The sequence below is a fragment of the Ranitomeya variabilis genome, chromosome 2 (assembly GCF_051348905.1).
Source record: "Ranitomeya variabilis isolate aRanVar5 chromosome 2, aRanVar5.hap1, whole genome shotgun sequence".
NCBI lineage: Eukaryota > Metazoa > Chordata > Amphibia > Anura > Dendrobatidae > Ranitomeya > Ranitomeya variabilis.
The window spans coordinates 844,413,763-844,437,556 of record NC_135233.1 but is presented as its reverse complement, the minus strand read 5'-3'; the positions used below and the strand labels follow the sequence as shown (position 1 = coordinate 844,437,556).

General features: G+C 41.1%; 1 long non-coding RNA gene across 1 annotated transcript in view; it reads left to right on the top strand.

Annotated features, from left to right (window-relative positions):
• Positions 1-755: 755 nt before the first annotated feature.
• The window catches only part of LOC143807996 (uncharacterized), a 177,916-nt gene continuing 154,877 nt past the window's right edge, over positions 756-23,794 (top strand). The window contains exon 1 of the long non-coding RNA XR_013221851.1: positions 756-794. This is a non-coding gene — a long non-coding RNA (uncharacterized LOC143807996). The remainder of the gene's footprint in view (positions 795-23,794) is intronic.

The following is a 23,794-nucleotide window of genomic DNA, read 5'->3' as shown; positions in this document are numbered from 1 at the left end:
TCGCTATCGCTGCAGCGTCGCTTCGTGTGAAGGTACCTTTAGTTAGGTCACAGTCCATGATTAGAATTCCAAGAAGATAGCGGATCAATACAAAGGGGCTAGGCAAACAGTTGGTCAAAGGCAAATCCAAGGTCAGTCAACAAATATCACAATACTAGAATTCAAAGCAGAGAGCAAACACACACACCACTTGAGCAGAGCTACACCTGGCAGAGGTAAGAGACAGAAGGCCAACTAAATAGAATGGGAATCATTCCTAACAGGAGACACCTGTAAGAAATCCAGTATGCCCTGGCTCATAGAGAACTGTGGTCTTAAAGTGCTTTCTAATGTAAGATGGCTGCTGGACGGGGTCCTTGAGGGGAGATATATGTCATTGGGGTTATTAGATGTGGTGATGTGAGCTCAGAAGCATGCTCCAGCACACATAGTGCTGAGAGAGTTATCAGGCCATTCCAGGGCTGGGTTTTACGAGCAGTCATAGGAGGTGGGTGGGAATGACTGCTCACATATCGTGGTTTGGCAGATAAAATGGAGACCAAGTGTCTCATTCAGTGTCTGGATCTGGAGATGTCTGGATCTCCTGTGTGTTGGTCTGTGCTAAGACCTAAAGAACTGGACACTATTCTGAGTGGGCGGACCCGCTATATGTTGTGAGGACATTTTACTTTGTGTTTTCACTTTGTGCTAGAAAAGGCTGTTCTTTTGTTTGCTATCCTGAGTGGTTTATGAAGTTTAAATGACCTGGACATTTCAGCAATACCACTTCCTGTGCCTACCTCAACCGCAGCTGAGTGAGTACAAACCTCTACACTAAATTATTTCCTATGTAAAAGGTTCATAGGGTTTCTACAAGGAGTAGAACGCAATGCGCTTTGTTGTGCCATATCTTAGACAAACTGATCTGACACAAGACTGGGATGTTATCCTAAAGGTCGCAAGATCATATTATCTAAGAATGAAATGGGGACTCAGGGCACTACATTTTCTGAGGATGATCCTGTCACTTGGTCCATATAAAGTGGATTTAAAAGGGATATCTCCAATGGTAACTAACTATTTAATAGGTAATACATTAATTAAGAGTTGCATTGTGACAAATACCTAAAAGAGGAAGTCTCAGAATAGACAATGATGGCCTTCATATTAACAAACCTAAAGACATAGGGTGGTTTCACATTTGTGTCTCTGTGGGCAGCACATCATCCGCACAGATCCGCATGCGTCATGGATTTTTCTGCACTGTTTTTGGTAAATCCGCAGGTAAACTGCACTGCGGATTTACCGCGGAATTACCACAGATTTACCACAGTTTTTCCACAGTTTTTGTGCGGATTCCACCTGCGGTTTTACACCTGCGGATTTCTATTGAGGAGCAGGTGTAAACCGCTATGGAATCCGCACAAAGAATTGACATGCTGCAGAAAATAATCCGCTGCGCTTCCGCTTGTTTTTTTCCGCAGCATGTACTCTGCGGATTTTGTTTTCCACAGGTATACATGGTACTTTAAACTCATGGAAAACTGCTGCAGATCCACAGAGTCAAATCCGCTGCAGATCCGCAGTCAAATCCGCAGTGTGTGCATATAGCCTCGGTGCAAAATACCAATGTAACCAATAATATCACCATACAGTGGCTATATAGTGGGCTGATACCAATACTATGGCAGCACTCTGTAGACTACAGTCATGCAGTGAACACAGTGCCATAAATACAGAAGGGTTAAATGCAGTGATTGACAGATGTCATTATCTTACACAGTAGTTATTACCTATTCTTTCTTCACCCTAGATGGCTGCATTGGCTTCATTTGGTCAGTGATTTGTGGGGGTCTGCCTCATGTAAGGTTTTTTTAAAAAAGCAAACAAACTTGGAACTGCAGTTATTTCTCTGTAGCATTGACACTACCTGGATTCATTAAAAGAATATTGCATTGTACAGTATAAGAGATTCCCACATACGTATGATTTTCTGGAAGTAGGCAGTTAATGCAAAGAGTGTCCTAGCAGGTTTCAGATAAAAGCAGCTGTCATTTACTGTTGGGGCTCCTACAGGTTACTCTATTGAGAGCGATATTATCCTCTCCAAATATGGTAGGATCAGCACATTCAGAATTAATTAATGAGTGATTGCTAAAGGATATTGCAATCCCAACATCATAGAGAAATCATAGGACTCCACTGTTTACAATGGAAACACCAATCTGACATTAGCCACCATGGAGGCCAGCACCATTCCAATCCTTCCCTCTATGCAATAGTCAATAGTTTAGTTTCAAACAAATTTATAGAAACATAGCTCATAAGGTAAGTGATTTATACAATAATAAAATAAGCATTTATAAGCATTTATGATTCATTCAGAGTTTGACAAAAAAATGCCATACATCTTATTCATACAAACATGTATATTGGTAGAAGAGAGAAGAGAAAATAAAATACAAAGAAAAAGTGCGGTCAGTCATGTACATTATTTTGTCAAATCTAATAAACTAATTCTTAGCCATAGTAGGAGACTCTTTACACCTGCGAAACTGCTATACAGAACTTATCCATTCTGTTTGGATGGGAGGCACCACAAGTCTCGGCTACACTTGTATCCCTGGCTGGACAGCACATATACCATCCAGTCATTTAGGCCATAATATCTCATCCATCACTAGTCTAGCACTACTGATACTGACTAACCTACATATACACATTGACATTTAAATACATAAAGACATTAGGCACACCTATAGAAAACATGTGTATGTTAACACATTACAGGCACACACACATAACAAACGCAAATACAGTATTAAGGTATAAATATAGCCGATGGGAAGAACAGCACTCCTGAGATAGTGAAGGTGCACGGATAGGATTCCAACCCTTAAATAGCAGAAATTATATGGAATCCAGCACTCTATGAATGGAATATTTATTGAGTTCTGAGATAGGTGTATATTCAATCAAATAAATTGACTTTTCAGTCCGGTAGACCTTCCTCAGATATACACTGAAATAATAACAAAAGATAGATACATGAATATTCAATGTTGTCTGACAAAAAAATAGCTAGTAAAGACCATCATTACAAGCAAACAACCAAAAATAATAAAGGATACAAAACATAGTACAACAAGTAGTGCAATGTGGTAAATATTTGTACAATATAAATAGCGATGAGCGAGTATACTCATTACTTGGATGGTCACCGATTATTTTGGCGTGCTCATAGATTTAGTATTTGTCACGGCAGCTGCATGATTTGCGGCTGCTAAACAGGCTGAATACATGTGGGAATTCCCTAACAAACAGGCAACTCCACATGTATTCAGGCTGTCTAGCAGTCGCAAATCATGCAGCTGTGGTGACGAAAACTAAATATCTGAGCACTAACAAATGCTTGGAGACCACCCGAGTAACGAGTATACTCGCTCATCACTAAATATAAAGAGACAAGTTGCAGCTCAATATATAATTACCTAGAAGTACAAGTGCTTCTCACAAAATTAGAATATCATCAAAAAGTTAATTTAGTTCAGTTCTTCAATAGAAAAAGTGAAACTCATCTTATATAGTGTCATTACAAACAGAGCGATCTATTTCATGTGTTTATTTCTGTTAATGTTGATGATTATTGCTTACAGCCAATAAAAATCCAAAAGTCATTATATCAGTAAGTTAGAATACTTTATAACACTCACTCAATACTTGGTCGGGGCTCCTTTTGCATCAATTACTGTATCAATGTGGCATAGCATGGAGGCGATCAGCCTGTGGCACTGCTGAGGTGTTATGGAAGCCCAGGTTGCTTTGATAGTGCCTTCAGCTTGTCTGCATTGTTGGGTCTGGTGTCTCTCATCTTCCTCTTGTCAATAACCCATAGATACTCTATGGGGTTAATGTCAGGCGAGTTTGCTGGCCAATCAAGCATAGTGATACTTTTATTTTTAAATGAGGTATTGGTACTTTTGTCAGTGTGGACAGGTGCCAAGTCCTGCTGGAGAATGAAATTTCCATCTCCAAAAAGCTTGTCAGCAGAGGGAAGCATGAAGTGCTCTATAATTTCCTGGTAGACAGCTGCACTGACTTTGGTCTTGATAAAACACAGTGGACCTATACCAGCAGATGACATGGCTCCCAAACCATCACTGATTGTAGAAACTTCACACTAGACCTCAAGCAGCTTGGATTGTGTGCCTCTCCGCTCTTCCTCCAGACTCTGGGACCTTGATTTCCAAATGAAATGCAAAATTTACTTTCATCAGAAAACAACGCCTTGGACCACTAAGCAACAGTCCAGATCTTTTTCTCCCTGGACCAGGTAAGACACTTCTGGCTTTCTCTATTGGTCATGAGCGGCTTGACACAAGGAATGCGACACTTGTAGCCCATGTCCTGGATACCTCTGTGGGTGGTGGCTCTTGAAACAATGACTCCAGCAACAGTCCACTCCTTTTGAATCTCACCCAAATTTTTGAATGGCCTCTTCATAATAATCCTTTCAAGGCTTTGGTTATCCCGGTTGCTTGTGAACCTTTTCTACCACACTTTTTCCTAACACTCAACTTTCCATTAATATGCTTGGATACAGCGCTCTGTGAACAACCAGCTTCTTTAAGCCATGACCTTTTGTGGCTTACCTTCCTTGTGGAGTGTGCCAATGACTGCCTTCTGGACATCTGTCAAGTCAGCAGTCTTCCCCATGATTGTGGAGCCTACTGAAACAGACTAAGGGACCATTTTAAATGCTTAGGAAGCCTTTGCAGGTGTTTTTGTTAATTATTCTAATTTACTGAGATAATGACTTTTGGGTTTTCATTGGCTGTAAGCCATAATCATCAACATAAACATAAATAAACACTTGAAATAGATCACTCTTTGCAATTACGCCATATAATATATGAGTTTCACTTTTTGCATTGAAGAACTGAAATCAATTAACTTTTTGATCATATTCTAATTTTGTGAGAAGCACTTGTATATTCATTTCATAAATGCGTGAGAAAAACGTATTTGGGACCGGCTCTTTAAATTTAATTTGGTTGCCTGTCAAAGATAAGAGGAATGTGAGGAGGAAAATCAGAGAGCTGATCTGCACACACCCATAACAGTAATGATTTAACAAGAAAAACAATCTTCAGTTCCAACTATTCTTGTACTGTGCAGTCCTTTCTATAGAGGGGTATAGGTTATACACATGATGATGTATAGAATGTGGTTTATCGTCCCAAACCTGGAAGGGAATATATAGTATATGTATGTACAGAACTAGTCAAAAGTTTGGATACACCTGTTCATGAAACGGTTTTCCTTGTTCTAATTGGAATGTGCATAATGTAGATATAAACAGAAGGTAGCACACCACACTGTAACCCATAAGGAAACAAGTAAAAAAAAGTGTGAATCAAATATGTGAATATGTACTATATCTTAGATGTCACGGGATACCGGGACAGGGGCCAGAAGATTGTGGCATCTGGTCACACAAACTCCTGCACTTATTAGAACTGCTTCATAATCCTATTAAACAGTGCAGGTTTTCCTTGCTCTGCCATGGCAAAGGTTAATCAGTTTAGTTGTACTCCTGGAGCTCTCCATCCTGAGTTGTGTCAACGGTTCTGTGTTGGCCACTTCACTCTGGTATATATGCTCTCCATTGGCACTTGGGATTTGCCAGTGATAGTTTCAACTTCCTGGTTTGGTGGTGAAGGAGAAAGTTCAGTGTTTGAAGTTAGTGGTTAGAGAGCTTTTGTGGAGATTGCTGCGTGGAGTTGGTTTGCGTGTTTATCCTTATCCTCTCATATTTGGTTTCTTCTTTATATATCTCCCCTGTTTCCCACTTTGTTGGTTTGTGAGTGTTTTTGCATGATGTTTTCTTTTATCCCTGTTTCTTTACCCTTGTCTGTCTGGAAAATGTTTTCCTACACAATTCGGCCCCTCACCTCCCTGGGTAGGGGAGGGATCAGATAAGAGTTAAGTTAGGAGCATAGCCAGGTATGAGACCCCAGTGTCTTCACCATCTGAGGTAATCTGGTGGACAAGGATAGACTAGGGCGCCCCTAGTTTGAGGGATTGGGTAGGTGCCCACAGATCCTTGACACTACGTGACATTAGATTCCTCAAAGTTCCCCCTTTTACTCTTATGGCAGATCTACACCCCCTTTTGCAGATTTGTCAAGTAGTCACCTGGAATGGCTGTCCAGGAAGGAGTTTCCAGAGGTGCTGAGCACTGCTATCCATCTCATCCAAAGCCATTAAATTTGGGTTGAGATCAGAAGATTATAAGGACCATATCATCTGATCCAGCACTCCTTACTCTCTTTCTTTTTCACATAACCTTTATATAGCCTGTAGGTATATTTTGGGTCCTTGTCTTGTTGCAACACAAATGATGGTCCCTGTAAGTGAAAACCAGATGGAATGGCATGTTGTTGCAGAATGCTGTGGTAGCCCTGCTGGGTAACTATGTCTTGAATTTGGAATAAATCACCAACAGTGTCACAAGCAAAGCACCCCAAACATCACACGCCCTCCTCCATGCTTCATGGTGGGCATTACACATGTAGAAACCATCATTCACCTTTTCTACATCTCACAAAGACATGGTGGTTAGTACCAAAAATGTTAGAGTTTCACTCATGAATAGTGTTGAGCGATACTTTCCGATATCGGAAAGTATCGGTATCGGAAAGTATCGGCCGATACCGTCACAGTATCGGAATCCAATCCGATACCGATACCCGATCCCAATGCAAGTCAATGGGACTCATGTATCGGACGGTATTCCTGATGGTTCCCAGGGTCTGAAGGAGAGGAAACTCTCCTTCAGGCCCTGGGAACCATATAAATGTGTAAAAGAAAGAATTAAAATAAAAAATATCGCTATACTCACCTGTCCGACGCAGCCGGGACTTCAGCGAGGGAACCGGCAGCGTTGTTTGTTTAAAATTCGCGCTATTACTTGGTTACGTGAATTCCCGGCTTGTGATTGGTCAGGTCGGCCATGTTGCCGGGACGCGGACCAATCACAGCAAGCCGTGACGAAATTACGTCACGGCTTGCTGTGATTGGTCCGCGTCCCGGCAATATGGCCGCCCTGACCAATCACAAGCCGTGACGTCACGGGAGGCTGGACACGCGCTCATTTTAAAATGGGCGCGTGTCCAGCCTCCCGTGACGTCACGGCTTGTGATTGGTTGCGCCGCGGTCAACCAATCACAAGCCGGGAGGCTGGACGCGCTCATTTTAAAATGGGCGCGTGTCCAGCCTCCCGTGACGTCACGGCTTGTGATTGGTTGCGCCGCGGTCAACCAATCACAAGCCGGGAGGCTGGACGCGCTCATTTTAAAATGGGCGCGTGTCCAGCCTCCCGTGACGTCACGGCTTGTGATTGGTCAGGGCGGCCATATTGCCGGGACGCGGACCAATCACAGCAAGCCGTGACGTAATTTCGTCACGGCTTGCTGTGATTGGTCCGCGTCCCGGCAACATGGCCGACCTGACCAATCACAAGCCGGGAATTCACGTAACCAAGTAATAGCGCGAATTTTAAACAAACAACGCTGCCGGTTCCCTCGCTGAAGTCCCGGCTGCGTCGGAGAGGTGAGGATAGCGATATTTTTTATTTTAATTTTCTCTTTTACACATTTTAACATTAATGTTGTTGCGATACCCGATATCCGATACCACAAGAGTATCGGAATCCCGGTATCGGAATTCCGATACAGCAAGTATCGGCCGATACCCGATACTTGCAGCATCGGAATGCTCAACACTACTCATGAATCCACATTACAGATTTCCACATATCTATTTATCCATTCATTGTGTTGCTTGGCCCAAAGAAGTCTCCTCTTGTTTGTGGTTCTGAGTTGTTGCTTCTGTGCGTAGTTTTACCATAAAGGCCTGATTCTCGCCATCTCATCTGGACAGTTGATGGTGAGCTGAGTCCGCTAGGTGATGTCTGCGCATTATTTATGAGTAGTGATGAGCGAATATACTCGTTACGTGAGATTTCCCGAGCACGCTCGGGTGTCCTCTGAGTATTTTTTAGTGCTCGGAGAAATCTTGAGTAAGGAATATATTTGCTCATCACTATTTATGAGGTCTATTATTTGATGTGCTGTAATTTTGTGTTTTCTGAGTCTGGTAACTCTCATGAACTTATCTTCTGCAGCAGAGGTGATTCTTGGTCTTCCTCTTCTGTGGTGGCCCTCATGAGTAAAGATGAGCGAATATGCTTGGGTCCCTCTTTATTTGGCAAGCTATAGCGCTCACTTAATAAGCTGCAGTGGGAACCGGCTACCTGGATCGCTGTTGTGAATTCTGCTCTTGGGCTCCCTCCGGTGGTTGTAAGTGGTAGCGCTGCTGTCTCTGAATCACAGCATGTATCAGGTGTGTTCACTTTCTGCAAATCTGACTGGGCTATTTAGTCTTGCTTCACCCTTTAGTCAGTGCCAGTTGTCCATTGTTCCTGGAGGATTCACATCTCTGCCTGGTCTCTCCTGCTTTGCAGTTCTTTTCAACAAAGATAAGTTCTGGCCTTGATTTTTTGCTGTCCACATTCTGTGGCCTTATTGCTCAGTTCTTTTCCATGTTTTTGTCTTGTCCAGCTTGGTCTGTATAAGGATTTGTTTAGCCAAGCTGGTATCTCTGGAGATGCAGATATACCCTCCATATCTTTAGTTAGCTGTGGAGTTTTTGTTTTTTCTGTGGTGGATATTTTCTAGTGCTTTAATACTGACCGCATAGTACTCTGTCCTATCCTTTCTATTTAGCTAGTAGTGGCCTCCTTTAATAAATTCTGATTCCAGTCTGTGTATGTTTTTTCCCTCTCCTCTCACAGTCAATATTTGTGGGGGGCTGCCTATCCTTTGGGAATTTTCTCTGAGGCAAGATAGTTTTCCCTTTTCTATCTTTAGGGGTAATTAGTCCTCCGGCTGTGTCGAGATGTCCAGGGAGTGCTAGATACATTCCACGGCTACTTCTAGTTGCGGTGTTAAGTTCAGGGTCTGCGGTCAGTACAGGTACCACCTTCTCCAGAGTACGTCTCATGCTGCTCTTAGGCCACCAGATCATAACAGTACAACTGGCCAACAATGAGTTAACCGCATCTCAGAAGAAGGGAAGGAAAGTGCTGAGCCATTTTTTTTCTGTAGTCTGTTGTGTTTTTTTTTTCTTCCCTCTTTACCTCTGGGTGGCTCAGGAGTTTGGCGCTGGTATGGATGTTCAGGGATTGGCTTCTCGTGTGGATCAACTTGCTGCTAGAGTACAGGGTATTTCCAATTATATCATTCAGACTCTGGTTTTAGAGCCTAGAATTCCAACTCCTGATTTGTTTTTTGGGGATAGGTCCAAATTTCTGAGCTTTAAAAATAACTGTAAACTGTTTTTTGCTCTGAAACCCCATTCCTCTGGTGATCCCATCCAGCAGGTTAAAATTGTTATATCTCTGCTGCGTGGTGACCCCCAGGATTGGGCATTTGCCCTGGAACCTGGGAATCCGGCGTTGCTTAATGTAGACACCTTTTTTCAGGCGCTTGGGTTATTGTATGATGAACCTAATTCAGTGGATCATGCTGAGAAGACCTTGTTGGCCCTGTCTCAGGGTCAAGAAGTGGCAGAATCATATTGCCAGAAGTTTAGAAAATGGTCTGTACTGACTAAATGGAATGAGGATGCCTTGGCGGCAATCTTCAGAAAGGGTCTTTCTGAATCCGTTAAAGATGTTATGGTGGGGTTCCCCACGCCTGCTGGTCTGAGTGATTCTACGTCTCTGGCCATTCAGATCGATCGGCGCTTGCGCGAGCGCAGAGTTGTGCACACTATGGCATTGTCTTCCGAGCGAAGTCCTGAGCCTATGCAGTGTGATAGGATTGTGTCTAGAGCTGAACGACAAGGATTCAGACGTCAGAATAGGTTGTGTTTTTACTGCGGCGATTCTGCTCATGTTATTTCTGATTGCCCTAAGCGTACCAAGAGAATCGCTAGTTCTGTTACCATCAGTACTGTACAACCTAAATTTCTGTTATCTGTGACCCTGATCTGCTCATTATCGTCATTTTCTGTCATGGCATTTGTGGATTCAGGCGCCGCTCTAAACTTAATGGACTTAGAATTTGCCAGACGTTGTGGTTTCCCCTTGCAGCCTTTGCAGAGTCCTATTTCTTTGAAGGGCATTGATGCTACACCGTTGGCTAAAAATAAACCTCAGTTTTGGACACAGCTGACCATGTGCATGGCGCCAGCCCATCAGGAAGATTGTCGTTTTCTGGTGTTGCATAATTTGCATGATGCTATTGTGCTGGGTTTCCCATGGTTACAGGTGCATAATCCGGTATTAGATTGGAAATCTATGTCTGTGACTAGTTGGGGTTGTCAGGGGGTTCATGGTGACGTTCCTTTGATGTCAATTGTCTCCTCCCCCCTCTTCTGAAATTCCTGAGTTTTTGTCAGATTTCCAGGATGTATTCAATGAGCCCAAGTCCAGTTCCCTTCCACCGCATAGGGACTGTGATTGTGCTATTGACTTGATTCCAGGCTGTAAGTTCCCTATGGGCTGACTTTTCAACCTGTCTGTGCCAGAACATACCGCCATGCAGAGCTATGTTAAGGAGTCCTTGGAGAAGGGGCATATTCGGCCATCTTCTTCACCATTGGGAGCAGGTTTTTTTTTTGTTGCCAAAAAAGATGGCTCCTTGAGACCCTGTATTGATTATTGCCTCTTGAATAAGATCACGGTCAAATTCCAATACCCTTTGCCTTTGCTTTCTGATCTGTTTGCTAGGATTAAGGGGGCTAGTTGGTTTACCAAGATTGACCTTCGAGGGGCATATAATCTTGTTCGTATTAAGCAGGATGACGAATGGAAAACTGCGTTTAATACGCCTGAAGGCCATTTTGAATACCTTGTGATGCCATTCGGACTCTCTAATGCTCCATCTGTGTTTCAGTCCTTCATGCATGATATATTTCGGAATTATCTTGATAAATTCATGATTGTATATTTGGATGATATTTTGATTTTTTCAGATGATTGGGAGTCTCATGTGAAACAAGTCAGGATGGTATTTCAGATCCTTCATGATAATGCCTTGTTTGTGAAGGGGTCTAAGTGCCTCTTTGGAGTACAGAAGATTTCTTTTTTGGGCTTCATTTTTTCTCCCTCATCTATAGAAATGGATCCGGTTAAGGTTCAGGCCATTCATGATTGGATCCAGCCCACATCCGTGAAGAGCCTTCAGAAATTTTTGGGCTTTGCTAATTTTTATTGCAGTTTCATTGCCAACTTCTCCAGTGTGGTTAAACCCCTGACCGATTTGACGAAGAAAGGCGCTGATGTGACGAATTGGTCCTCTGCGGCTGTTTCTGCCTTTCAGGAGCTTAAACGCCGATTTACTTCTGCCCCTGTGTTGCGTCAGCCGAATGTTTCTCTTCCTTTTCAGGTTGAGGTTGACGCTTCTGAGATTGGGACAGGGGCCGTTTTGTCTCAGAGGAATTCTGATGGTTCCTTGATGAAACCGTGTGCCTTCTTTTCTCGAAAGTTTTCGCCTGCGGAACGCAATTATGATGTCGGCAATCGTGAGTTGTTGGCTATGAAGTGGGCATTTGAGGAGTGGCGACATTGGCTTGAGGGGGCCAAGCACCGTATTGTGGTCTTGACCGATCATAAGAATCTGATTTATCTCGAGTCTGCCAAACGGCTGAATCCTAGACAGGCCCGATGGTCCCTGTTTTTCTCCCGTTTTGATTTTGTGGTCTCGTATCTTCCGGGTTCTAAGAATGTTAAGGCTGATGCCCTCTCTAGGAGCTTTTTGCCTGATTCTCCTGGGGTCCTTGAGCCGGTCGGTATTCTTAAGGAAGGGGTGATTCTTTCTGCCATCTCCCCTGATTTACGACGGGTTCTTCAGGAATTTCAGGCTGATAAACCTGACCGCTGTCCAGTGGGGAAATTGATTGTTCCTGACAGATGGACTAGTAAAGTAATTTCGGAGGTTCATTGTTCTGTGTTAGCTGGTCATCCGGGGATTTTTGGTACCAGAGATTTGGTTGGTAGGTCCTTTTGGTGGCCTTCTTTGTCACGGGATGTGCGTTCTTTTGTGCAGTCCTGTGGGACTTGTGCGCGGGCCAAGCCTTGCTGTTCCCGCGCTAGTGGGTTGCTTTTGCCTTTGCCGGTCCCTGAGAGGCCTTGGACGCATATTTCTATGGATTTTATTTTGGATCTTCCGGTTTCCCAGAGGATGTCAGTTATCTGGGTGGTTTGTGACCGGTTTTCTAAGATGGTTCATTTGGTACCTTTACCTAAGTTGCCTTCCTCTTCTGATTTGGTTCCGTTGTTTTTTCAGCATGTGGTTCGTTTGCATGGCATTCCGGAGAATATTGTGTCTGATAGAGGTTCCCAGTTTGTTTCTAGGTTTTGGCGGGCCTTTTGTGCTAGGCTGGGCATTGATTTGTCTTTTTCTTCCGCGTTTCATCCTCAGACAAATGGCCAAACCGAGCAAACTAATCAGACTTTGGAAACTTATTTGAGATGCTTTGTGTCTGCTGATCAGGATGATTGGGTGGCTTTCTTGCCATTGGCCGAGTTTGCCCTTGATAATCGGGCTAGTTCTGCTACCTTGGTTTCACCCTGCTTTTGTAACTCTGGTTTTCATCCTCATTTTTCTTTGGGGCAGGTTGAGCCTTCTGATTGTCCTGGGGTGGACTCTGTGGTTGACAGGTTGCAGCAAATTTGGGCTCATGTTGTTGACAATTTGGTGTTGTCTCAGGAGGGGGCTCAGCGTTTTGCTAACCGACGTCGGTGTGTTGGTTCCCGGCTTCGGGTTGGGAATTTGGTCTGGTTGTCTTCCCGTCATGTCCCTATGAAGGTTTCTTCCACTAAGTTTAAGCCTCGGTTTATTGGCCCTTATAGGATTTCTGAGATTATCAATCCAGTGTCTTTTCGTTTGGCCCTTCCAGCCTCTTTTTCCATCCATAATGTTTTTCATAGATCTTTGTTGCGGAAATATGTGGTGCCCGTTGTTCCTTCTGTTGATCCTCCTGCCCCGGTGTTGATTGATGGGGAGTTGGAGTATGTGGTTGAGAAGATTTTGGATTCTTGCTTTTCGAGGCGGAAGCTTCAGTATCTTGTCAAATGGAAGGGTAATGGCCAGGAGGATAATTCTTGGGTTGTTGCCTCCGATGTTCATGCTGATGATTTGGTTCGTGCCTTTCATTTGGCTCATCCGGATCGGCCTGGGGGCTCTGGTGAGGGTTCGGTGACCCCTCCTCAAGGGGGGGGTACTGTTGTGAATTCTGCTCTTGGGCTCCCTCCGGTGGTTGTAAGTGGTAGCGCTGCTGTCTCTGAATCACAGCATTTATCAGGTGTGTTCACTTTCTGCAAATCTGACTGGGCTATTTAGTCTTGCTTCACCCTTTAGTCAGTGCCAGTTGTCCATTGTTCCTGGAGGATTCACATCCCTGCCTGGTCTCTCCTGCTTTGCTGTTCATTTCAACAAAGATAAGTTCTGGCCTTGATTTTTGCTGTCCACATGCTGTGGCCTTATTGTTCAGTTCTTTTCCATGTTTTTGTCTTGTCCAGCTTGGTCTGTATAAGGATTTGTTTAGCCAAGCTGGTATCTCTGGAGATGCAGATATACCCTCCATATCTTTAGTTAGCTGTGGAGTTTTTGTATTTTCTGTGGTGGATATTTTCTAGTGTTTTAATACTGACCGCATAGTACTCTGTCCTATCCTTTCTATTTAGCTAGTAGTGGCCTCCTTTGCTAAATTCTGATTTCAGTCTGTGTATGTTTTTTCCCTCTCCTCTCACAGTCAATATTTGTGGGGGGCTGCCTATTCTTTGGGAATTTTCTCTGAGGCAAGATAGTTTTCCCTTTTCTATCTTTAGGGGTAATTAGTCCTCCGGCTGTGTCGAGATGTCCAGGGAGTGCTAGGTACATTTCACGGCTACTTCTAGTTGCGGTGTTAAGTTCAGGGTCTGCGGTCAGTACAGGTACCACCTTCTCCAGAGTACGTCTCATGCTGCTCTTAGGCCACCAGATCATAACAGATCGCTCTGGCTGATCAGCTGTTCCGAGCCGCAGCTGCATGTGTCACGGCTGTGTGACAGTCACAACACATGCATGGATAGCCTTGTTTGTTGGGCTCTCCATGCAAGTGTTGTGACTGTCACACAGCTGCGACACATGCAGCTGCGGCTCGCAACAGCTGATCAGCAGAACCGATCCAGGAAGCCGGGTTCCCACTGCAGCTTATGCGGTAAGCGCTATAGCTTGCTGAATAAGGAGGGACTCGAACATATTCGCTCATCTCTACTCATGAGAACCAATTTCATTATAGTTATTTATTGTTTTTATTATTGCACTTGAGGATACCTTAAAGGTTCTAGAAATGTTGTAGATTCATTGGCCTTCATTTCTTAAAGTAATAATGGACTTTCTCCTACTGAGTTGAGTGGTTATTACCATTTTCTGGCTTAGAATAATTGTGGAATAGGCACTTTATAGAACTGTGTACCAACACTGCCTCTGTAATTAAACCTGATGGTCAAAAATCCTTTCTGAAGGCGGGTGATATCACAAATGAAATCTTGCAAGGTATACCTGTACATTTGAAGTCATTCTACATGAATACCAGATGAAACTGCTTGAGAAAATACCGAGGTTGTGTAAAGCTGTCATCAGAGTAAATAGTGTGTACTTTGAAGAATCTAATATTTAATTAACAAATATTCTCATTTGCTTCACACATGTTTCTTTATTCCTTGTTTCCTGTATAAAATACATACTGTATAAGCACATAAAAAATGCATATACACAATGACATTTTTGCGATGCACTTGTTTAGATGAACAAACAATTTTTTTTTCTCCCATTCACAGTTTTAACATCTATAACATTTTTTTTACATAAGCCTCACTAAATGCCTTGTTTTTGATGAGCCGAGCTGTGGTTTTTTAAGTTACATTTTACCATATGCGTAGGCAAGTGTTACTTAAGCAATAATCTTGCCATTTGTATACACCATTTACTGATCACCATGAATAATTTGTTTGCTGCACTGCATGGGTATTTTGGATTACAGAGATGTTAAATTTGTCAAAATAATAGACTGATTTGTGACATTTTGTTTTTAAAAAGTAAATTAAAAATGGCATGATTGCTTTTTACTCTTTATATTAATTTCAAAGAAAAAAAATCTCTAACTTTTACTTTGCCCCTAAAATACAGGTATATTGGGAAATATGCATGTGAAATAAGAGAATACCATTTAGATCATTAGGCAGAGAATATTCTCCTCTACTTAACCGTATATTTGACTTGATGTCAATTACAGGCCTCTCTCATCTTTTTAAGTGGGAGAACTTGCACAATTGGTGGCTGGCAAAATACTTTTTTCCCCACTGTATGTCCAATCATGATGTGTGTGAAATAATAATACCACAAGTAGCAAAACAAAAAAATTACATATAGTTAAGTAGAAAGAAAAAAATACGTTGTCCTTAAATCCTGACGTGTAAGACCTTTAGTTTCCACCATAAGAAATAAAGATTGTTAATATAAACAGAAAAGCAAAGTTTCCAAGTCTATGTAATTGTCGCGAGGGTATCATGTCCCCCTGGAAGACCTGGAGTTGGATGGTCACATTGGGTAATGAATCACAGATCTTCTTTAGAGATGGTGTGATTTGTGTCCCATATTAAATGGATGTAGTTTCTTCTGGTGCTGAAGAGGTTAACGACCCTTTCTTTGCTTGTCAGACACATGCATCTCCATTTCAACTGCTGATCTGGTCATTACCTCTTCCTATAAAAACTGGCCAGACCTTCTTGTCCCTGCCGGGTGAAACATTCGTCTTCCTTTGCTGTGTGCTAAAGCTAAGTGGAGTGGAGTTGTTGTAGTAGTGCTCTGTGGTTTGCTGTAGTATGTGTGTGTGTTTGTCTTTATGTCTTGTTTACCTTACATTTCTGTCCCATGCCTCATGGGGTGGGGGAGGGGACAGATCAGTGTGAACATATAATATCTATGTACAATGGACAAATAATAGACCCATATATATGGCACTCCTACATAATATATGGCACTCCTACATAATTAGAACATAATATACAATTGTATTTGGAAATAAAAAGCCAATTGCTAAGAATGAGAAAAAAAGTGCAATAAAAAATACCTTTACTAGTTTATAAACCTTGAACTTAGAGTGCATTGCATGCAGCAATTTAAAAGAAAAAGCAAACAAACTAAAAAGCAAAACAAACATAAAAAAACACTGACATTGGAGACATTTTTGCACGAGGACTTCCAATAGTTTCTGGATTAGTAGACAGAAAATAATTACTAACATGCAAATGACTATACAAAGACACATACAGGAAAAAATATGTATATAAATTATTGCTGCATTGAGTAAATTAATTGCCTTCTGTTTTATCAAAAGATGCATGCAATAAAACAGTTGTTTTTTTTTGTTTAACCTCCTAAGGAATGAGCAATTTTTCAGTTTTGCACTTTCCTAATTTTTTCTCCCCTTTTTCCAAAAGCCATTCATTTTTTTTTTTTTTCCATTAACATAGCCTTGTTATTTTGTGGAACGAGTTGCATTTTTGAATGACACTATTAATTTTACCATATAAGTACTAAAAAAATAGGAAAAATAAATCCAAGTGCTGTAAAGTGATTAAAACATTGTAATTCGGCATCTGATTTTTTTTTAGCTTTGTTTTTATTTTATTCAATTTGTAGTAAAAATTACCTTTTATCATGATTTTCCCACGTCAGCGTGACTATGGCAATACCAAATATGCATGTTTATTTAAGTGGTGAAAAAAATTCTGAAATGTATAAAAATAAATTGATTTATATGACCATTTTATAAGACAGTAACTTTTTAAAATTTTCAGTAAATGGAGCTGTGTGAGGGCTTGTTTCTTGAACATTGACATTACATTTTAATTGATAACATTCTGGGGCACATACAACAGAACAACAGATTGCTTCTTTCTGTATTTTTTTAGGTTATTGCAGTGACATAAAACATCAAGTGTGTCATTTTTGTTTTTATTTGCCATTACAGCATGTACCATATGGGTTGAATATTTTTATTTTTATTTTTGCTTTGGAAATTCCGCATGTGTATTTTACCTGTGGATTTTCCGCATCTAATGCAAGTGTATGGGAAAAATTCACACATAAAACTCAACGTACTCGCAAGATAAATGGACATGTTGCGAATTTAAAATACCCACCATAGGTCAGTTTACGCTAAGTAAAAAAGAATCACAGTGGGCATGTGATTTTTATGAATCCCATCCACTTTGCCAGAACTGTAGTGTGCTGCAGCAAAAATATTCGGTGTCAAAAACTCGTCATAGGCACACAGTCTTAATGACCATGGAATTTTTAATTTGTTTCTCCCCTTGTTCCAAGAGCAATAACTTTTTTTCATCAGTCAGCATAGCCATATTGTTTTACAATAAAATATACTGGAAAACAGGAAAAAGATCCAAATTTGGTGAAATTGCAAGAAAAAAATGCAAAAAAATTCTGCCCATGTTTTTGGGTTTTATTTTTACAGCCTTCGTTTTGCTGTAAAAGTGATCGGATAACATGATTTTCCATGCCAGTACGATTATGGTGTTATTAAACTTTGTGGCGACATCAAACATGATTTTTTTATTATTTTAGAAGTGAAATAAAATCTTACATTTGTAAAAAATTAAATTTTTGTGTCAGTATTATCTGAGACCCGTAACTTTCTTATTTTTTCATCAATGCAGCTGTGTGTTGCCCATACACTTAGCTATTTTCAGATCAACATATATGCCATGTTTATTGACACTGGTAGCAGGTGAAATTAAAAGGCATATAATGGGTAAAACTATTCATAACACTATTAATTATGGCATGACTTAATATTATTACATAGGTGTGATGTACTAGCACAAGGCTCTTTTTAGATGTATTTTTGGCAAGCTATAACACTTTTAGAATCTGTATTATAAAAGCAATATTGGTATATTACATGGTAATTGACACAGAGTGTTTTGATTCTGTCCTTATATTGTCTAGATATATAGATGATATTCTATTTATATGGCAGGGCTTGACGTCACACCTGACGCAATTCTTAGACTTAATGAGAATGACCTCAATATAAAACTTACTTGGTTATACAGCCACAATCGGGCAGAATTTCTTTACATTTTGATTGACAAAGATGACGTGTGTTTAATTACAATAGAAGTGTTTAGAAAATCAACAGCGACAAACACACTAGTACATGCTTCCTCTTTTCATTTTCCCATGGTCAAAATGGCAATACCTGTTGGACAGTTCTTGAGATTACACATGATCTGCTCTAGTGATGCCAAATTTGAAATACAGGTGAGTGACCTGTCCAGAAGACTTCAGGAAAGAGGATACAGCAAGGGAACTATTCATAAGAGATAACTGAGGGCCTAAACAACCAATCGGGAAGTATTAAAATCTACCAGAGAAAAAGTAAGCAAAAACCCTGATGTAACTAAGTAAAAAAGCAAAAGTGCATTTAAATAACACAGAGTTTTTAGTAATACTGTTTTTTGATCAAAAAATAGCACAAAAGCCATCCCACTGCGTCAAGGTAACTCTGATAGGGACAGTCCTACACTGTCTAATATTAAAACCTTACCATGTGTCAATGTGGACCTCAATGTGAATAAGGGCAGACAAAAGGACTGGGCCCAACCAGGGACCACCAGACTGGGGAAGCCTAATATACAATCTCTAGCTCAGACACAGGGAGGCAACACCCCGGCTTGCACAGAATGCAACAATACAAAGAAAAAAACACAAAAATTTAGCTTAACTTGAGTTGGTACACATTTAGAAGTTAAAGCATTAATGGTGAGTAAACCAAAAAATCATTCTGATTATGGTTCTCCAAGATTTATTACAGTTTTTCATTGTAATTAGTCTCCTGTCAAAAAGATCATTTGCAAACATGGGCTGCTGCTCCTGATAGATAAAGATCTTGCGAAGGTTCTTCCACCTTAATAGCTCGTAACACAGTGTAAAACAAAATGCCTAAGAGACCACTTGGTCAAAAGTCACTGTCTTCCTGACTCAGAGATATATATTTGAAGCAAGGGCCAAATGGGGATCAAGGTTTCTGCAGGAACTATAGCTTTTGTAATTTAATAATACCCAGTACCAGTACATCCTACTTTATTTGTAAAGGTGAAAATCGTATACCCAATATCTGTCGCACAGAAACTGTTATTTATTATGCTACCTGCCCATATGACCTGATTTATGTGGGTATGACCAATAGACAGCTCACAATAAGAACACTCGAACATGTTAGGGACATCAAAAATGCTAAGAAATGTATTGATTTGGAACTACTCACATCTATCCCAAAACACTTCCAAGACTAATATGGTTGTTGCCCAAAATGTACCGGGCAAATATAGTCTAGAGATTAGGAGTGGTGATGTATAAAGAATGTTGTTACAAAAATAAGCCAAGTGGATTATCACCTTGGGTACTGTAGCACCTCTTGGATTAAAAAAGTCAGTTAGCTTCAAATTCTTTTTGTAAAATAATAGGGCAAATTTTATCTATTTTGTGTTCCTCATGTCTGTTTTTATTCACATTATTTTTTTTCTATTCATTGCTTTAGACATTTTTGCTTCTCTGTAGCACCATCCGAACTGTCTGAGATCGAACTTCTATTGAGTGACAGAACAACTCTGTTCTATCAAATAGAGATTAAAGTGCATATGAATATGGAACATATTTTCACTACATATCTTCCTTTTATTTTGATGTACTTTGGATTCATATGTTATATCTATGACATCCTTTTGCTATACTAAATAGATCTATTTTTTTTCCACATATGTCTTGGAACAAATTATCCACAGCGTTCATAATAAAACAGGGAGTCATTGTTACTTCATCCCAAATAACTACAGATGACTCCCTAAGCTCCTTTGCTTGAAGTGAGGTTGACTTAATTTTTGACACTGTGGTCTCATTTGTTGTAATTCCAAGACCAAACTTGGAATGGTAGGTGCTACCGTTTTGGAGTAATGTAGCCGCCAATTCAGTGGAGGCTACTGAGCAAATAGACTTCTTTTGTGCTTGCAGTGTCTTGTGCAAGCAGTTATACAAAAATGTCTTCCCACTGCCTCCAGGGCCGTCCAGAAAAAAACCAGTGTGAGCTAGTGTCATCTGACTATGAAGCAGCATTGACTGCTTGCATAATTGCATCGAAAGCTGATTTCTGAACTTCATTAAGCATAGCTTTCAATTGCTCAGCCTCCTGCTTTATTACAGCATAATTCAGTTGGTCCAGTATTTCATCTCGAACATTTACGGGAGTTGGCAATCCGTAGTCAGCACAGGACTTTTCATTGCTTAAGAGCACTTCATTAATATCACGAAGAGCCAGTTGCTCAGCAAGTTCTGGAGTATACCGCCTGGTGTAATTCGGTTCTATATTTTTGCCATAATGCCAATGGTTTAGCTGGTTCCCCATATACACAAATTATAGCAAATAATTTGCGAAGTTGGTAGGGAATTTGGAAAACGAATGTATCCATTATACCGTCTTCCCATTAGGAATCGTCTTCCAAAAGATAAAAATCAATGCACAAATTTTTACACATGTCATGTACGACTCCATTGACAGTCCTTACGTCAGCATAAGACTTTGCTCCTCTTATGTGAAGTAAAAGGAGTTTTAGGTAATGCAGCTCACCATCTGTTAAAGAGACTGTATACATTCGGGCAATTGTTTTCCCAAATTGAGCCCGTCACTTTTTTAAACCTTCTGGTGCAGCTTTTCAATCCGAGACATATAGTGTTCAGGGATTTCACTGTGCAAATACTGATGGGAGGAAGCATCAACTCTGTTTAGCTCAAAATAAGCCTGCAGACTAGAGGCTTTTGAGTCCGAAGTAACCATATCCACATTACCATCTTCGAAAAACACTTGCTGCATGTTTTCAAGGTGAACAGCAAGCCTTTTAATCCTAAGTGAAGCATTATGCATTTTATTTTTTCTGATTCTCCACATGCCCCCAGGGGCGCTTATATACCGAGAATCTAGGTACATGGCTGGTTCATTCCAGTTTAATGTATCAAACTTGATATTGGCACAGTCATGTCCTTTGTATACATATTTCAAAAGATATTTAACACTTTTTATTGAAGCACATATCTCAACATTGATATGGCAATTGTACTTGAGTAATAAATAGGAATTGTATGGAACTACCCATCTATTGTCAATTTCTCGCATTTCTCGTCTAGTTTTCCCAGTATTGCGTTGACGGTACTGTGGGTAACCATCAACATTGGGGTTTGTCTCTGTATTAAATTCCTTTGGGAATTTTTTTGCGCATTGACCATCTGTCATGCATATAGCACCAGGTTGATCTTCGCCACATGGGCCATGAATCATGTGCTTCATCACTGCCTCAAGCAGTTTTGGATTTGCTGTCTCATTTTCAGTATCATCTCTATGCTGATGACACACAGATCTACATCTCTGGACCAGATATCACCACCCTACTAACCAGAATCCCTCAATGTCTATCCGCTATTTCATCCTTCTTCTCTGCTAGATTTCTAAAACTTAACATGGACAAAACAGAATTCATTGTCTTTCCCCCATCTCACGCGACCCCCCAACGAACCTATCCATTACAGTAAACGGCTGCCCACTCTCCCCAGTCCCACAAGCTCGCTGTCTTGGGTTTATCCTTGATACTGATCTCTCCTTCAAACCGCATATCCAAGCCTTTTCCACTTCCTGCCACCTTCAACTCAAAAATATTTCACGGATCTGTAAATTCCTAAACCAAGAATCTACAAAAACCCTAGTCCATGCCCTCATCATCTCCCGCCTCGACTACTGTAACCTCCTGCTCTGTGGACTCCCCTCGAACACTCTCGTACCCCTCCAATCTATTCTAAACTCAGCTGCCTGACTAATCCACCTGTCCACCCGCTATTCCCTGGCCTCTCCCCTCTGTCAATCCCTTCACTAGCTCCCCATTACCCAGAGACTCCAGTACAAAAGCCTAACCATGACATACAAAGCCATCCACAACCTGTCTCCTCCATACATTTGTGACCTCGTCTCCCAGTACTTTCCTGCATGCAACCTCCGATCCTCACAAGATCTCCATCTCTACTCCCCTCTTATCTCCTCTTCCCACAATCGCATACAAGATTTCTCTCGCACATCGCCCCTACTCTGGAACTCTCTACCACAACATATCAGACTCTCACATACCATCGAAACCTTCAAAAAGAACCTGAAGACCTACCTCTTCCAGCAAGCCTACAACCTGCAGTAATCACCGATCGACCAAACCACTGCATGACCAGCTCTATCCTTACCTACTGTATCCTCACCCATCCCTTGTAGATTGTGAGCCCTCGCAGGCAGGGTCCTCTCTCCTCCTGTACCAGTTGTGACTTGAATTGTTCAAGATTATTGTACCTGTTTTTATTATGTATACCCCTCCTCACATGTAAAGCGCCAGGGAATAAATGGCGCTATAGTAATAAATAATAATAATAATAATTTGGGATTTCAGCAGAGACCAATTTGTCAATTATTTCTGTGTTCCTCGGTTTATCTTCCTCTCTGAGGATTAAGTGCATGTGAGTGTGTGGTAGTCCACGCTTTTGAAATTCTATTACAGGCACATAGGCAACTACACGGCCAAAAATGTGTTTTTTCAAAATCTCGTTAAGCATGGCTTGGAGTTTGATTTCAAATACTCGTGCAACCAAATCTGGTCTGAACTCTGGCCTTTGCCATGGTTCTAAGTTTTCAGTAATTTCTTTCCACTTTGGGTTACAGGTCATCGTAACAAAAAGATCTGGCTTTCTGAATTTTCAGACAATTGTCATGGCGTCTTGGTAATTATGCTGCATAGTTCTTGGGCTTCCAATGAAAGTGGACTGTAAAATTACTGGTGTTCCAGCTTTTAGCCCTTGGTGTAATGCAGCATTATGGATGTGATCCATAACGCTGGCATAACTGTCGATGCGTAATGCCTTTTGATTTTGTTTTATATATTCGATCCTGTCGGATTCAATTTTGACGTAACTGTCAATCATAAATTGTTGCGTCAACTTCCCAGCATTTAAAAGGGGATTGAACTCGTCACGAATGGCAAGCCTGTATGCATAGTACTGCAACAGGGTGATTTTTTTCTTGTCGATCTTGATCCACTGGTATAGATGGTAGATAAATGTCACTGGGAACTTTTCAGAATATTTTCCCACGCTCGAGTTCATATGAGTTCATCCAGCGGGGGCGCATCACCGCGACTCGAGGTAACTACAGTACATTCCCCTGCATTCCATTCATTCAATAAGTTTTACAGTCAGGAGCACAGCTGCATAGCTGCATTAGCAGAGCTCCTGGGTGTAAAATGATTTAACCCCTTCAGATGGATTTACAGCATGGGACAAGACTGAACGACGGAAGGTATGGAATATTGTTGTTTTTTAACTTTATTTCAGGTGACAAGGGTCTTCAGGTGGATTAAGAGTATAATAAAATATTAAAACACCATGTGTCTGTTTTTCATTAAAATACTTTTTAATAATGTGTGTGTGTTTTATTAACCATTTCATACTATTGTATTAATAATGGATAGGTGTCATAATTGATGCCTCTCCATTATTAACCTGGCTTAATGTCACCTTACAATAGCAAGGTGACATTAACCCTTCATTACCCCATATCCCACCGCTACAGGGGAGTGGGAAGAGAGAGGTTAAGTGCCAGA